This window comes from Triticum aestivum, chromosome 1A, assembly GCF_018294505.1.
Source record: "Triticum aestivum cultivar Chinese Spring chromosome 1A, IWGSC CS RefSeq v2.1, whole genome shotgun sequence".
Classification (NCBI taxonomy): domain Eukaryota; kingdom Viridiplantae; phylum Streptophyta; class Magnoliopsida; order Poales; family Poaceae; genus Triticum; species Triticum aestivum.
This window is the reverse complement of record NC_057794.1, coordinates 108,342,724-108,345,393: the sequence shown is the minus strand read 5'-3', so window position 1 is coordinate 108,345,393 and position 2,670 is coordinate 108,342,724.

Here is a 2,670-nt window from a genome sequence, read left to right as displayed (position 1 = left end):
CGCCGCCGCCAGCCGCCGCCGCCGCCCCGCCGCCGATCCGCCGGAGCCGCGCGTCGCCCGAGGTTCGCCACACCTCGAAATCCATGCCGTTTAAAAAAATCCATTCGTCGTTTTTCTTTTTCGTCGGATTTTCCGCGGTTATTTTCTGATCGCGATTTCTGATCCGATTTTTTGTTTTAGTTTAAATTTTCGCTCGTTTATCGGAATCAGGCGATTCAAGCGCCTGGAGTTTCGTCTCGAAACCCTCTATCCGAATAATCAACTTAAACAAGTTTTTGCTACTGTAAAATTTGACTTAGGTTTAGATTACTAGAACGAAGTTGTTTTCTTTCGCGCGTTTGACTTTCTTTGCTTCGTTCGATTTGATTCCTTTTGCCAACCGGAGTTCTTAAGTTGAACCTTCTGGTTAGATATCTTATTTGAGTTTTACCTGTGCATTAGATGAGTACTTATTGTATGCTTGTTTGTTTCCCTGCGATAGAGTACCCGGAGTGCGCCGCCTGTTACTTCGAATCGTTAGGTTTCACGGATCATCAGCAAGGCAAGTAACACTTTGATCATACCTTTTCTACAACCTAGTTTTTTTTGCATTAGATCAATCTTCACACATTGCATGATTAGGATCTAATTAAACTGTGGGATGGGAAGTAGATGAGGTAGTACCTATTACCTGTTTATTATCAAACCTTTGGGAGTTACTTCTATGTTTGCTTATTATGCCATGCTATGCTAGTAGACGTGGATTGGGTGAGTGAAATCCATGACAGATGTGAGATTGATAATTAATGGTTTATCTAAGGTGGCAACTTAAATACACATCTGGGTGGATTGAGGCACCTGGGTATTCCAGGACATGCCTGTTTTCTTTTGGACCGCCACCCAGGCTCAAAGGGATCATGAGATTTTTCAAACTAGAAACTTCCGTGTGCAGCCACAAGCCATTATGGGCTCTGGCATAGTTGATTAAGTCGTGCGAACTCTTACAGGGTAGACTAGCAAATGTAGGGGAAAGTAGGTGTACCGGTCTATCCATCGTAAGGTGCTAGCGCTTCTGAAAGACTGTGTCTCGGTCATCTGTTTCTCAAACACCATGTAGTGCGAGAAATCCAACGGAGGCGATCGAGTCTTGTGGGGAAAAGTGCGCAAACCTCTGCAGAGTGTAACAAACTAATCATGATTAGCCGTGTCCCCGGTTATAGACATCTTGAGTATCTAGTATCTGGATTATCATGTGAATCTCAACATGTTACTCTAAAATTAATGTTGTTGGGTTAATGATGATGCTTAATTGGGATTGAGAATGCTGTCAACCATTCTCAATGTTTAACAACCACCATGATAGTAATTAAATTTATTCCTTTTGAAGTAGGGAAAAATTGGCTTTATGAAAAACTGTAACCATAGAGCTTTCCACCAGCCAAATATGCATATAGTATAGTTGTTGCATTCCATTACTCTCTATGTGTTACCTTGCCAGCATATTCCATGTGCTGACCCGTTTTCGGGATGCAACGTTAATGTTGTAGACTTTTCAGACGACAATTAAGGAGTTTTTAGGTCATGGTTCTATACTCAGTGATGCCGTTGGAGTTGATGGACTCACTTATCTTCCAAGCCTTCCGCTGTTATCGCAATTAGATGGCCTTAAGCCATATTTATTGTAATAAGTTCTCTTTTGAGACACTCGATGTAATAAGTGTGTGATTGCTACTCTGCTATAAATCCTCCGAGTACTGTGTGGTGTCAGCATTACTGATCCAGGGATGACACCGGAGCACAGAGATCAGACTGTTTGAGGTCTGGTCGCTACATACATCATCTCACAACTAACTCATTAGTTGCAATGCTTGCAAGGCTTATGTGATGTGCATTACCGAGAGGGCCCAGAGATACCTCTCCGACGATCGGAGTGACAAATCCTAATCTCGAAATACGCCAACCCAACATGTACCTTTGGAGACACCTGTAGAGCACCTTTATAATCACCCATTTACATTGTGACGTTTGGTAGCACACAAAGTGTTCCTCCGGCAAACGGGAGTTGCATAATCTCATAGTCATGGGAACATGTATAAGTCATGAAGAAAGCAATAGCAACATACTAAACGATCGGGTGCTAAGCTAATGGAATGGGTCATGTCAATCAGATCATTCACCTAATGATGTGATCCCGTTAATCAAATAACAACTCTTTGTCCATGGTTAGGAAACATAACCATCTTTGATTAAAGAGCTAGTCTAGTAGAGGCATACTAGTGACACTCTGTTTGTCTATGTATTCACACATGTATTATGTTTCCGGTTAATACAATTCTAGCATGAATAATAAACATTTATCATGATATAAGGAAATAGATAATAACTTTATTATTGCCTCTAGGGCATATTTCCTTCAATAACATGCTTCAAATTGTACTCATAGCAGAATCAAACCTTATATATGAACCATACCTTTGACTGATAATATATTGTTGGTCTTGCGCACCACTTGTCTTCCGGCTGATTTAATCATTAGTGATGTGAAGATTGCACCATTGATGTAAACTTGATGTTAATAACCACTCCAGGATATCATTTTCATTCAGACTAGGTATTTCTAATACAATGCTGTCGGCTGAGAAGTCCATAGTGCTTAGTTGAGCTTCCAAATATTTGAACTCCTTGTTGATT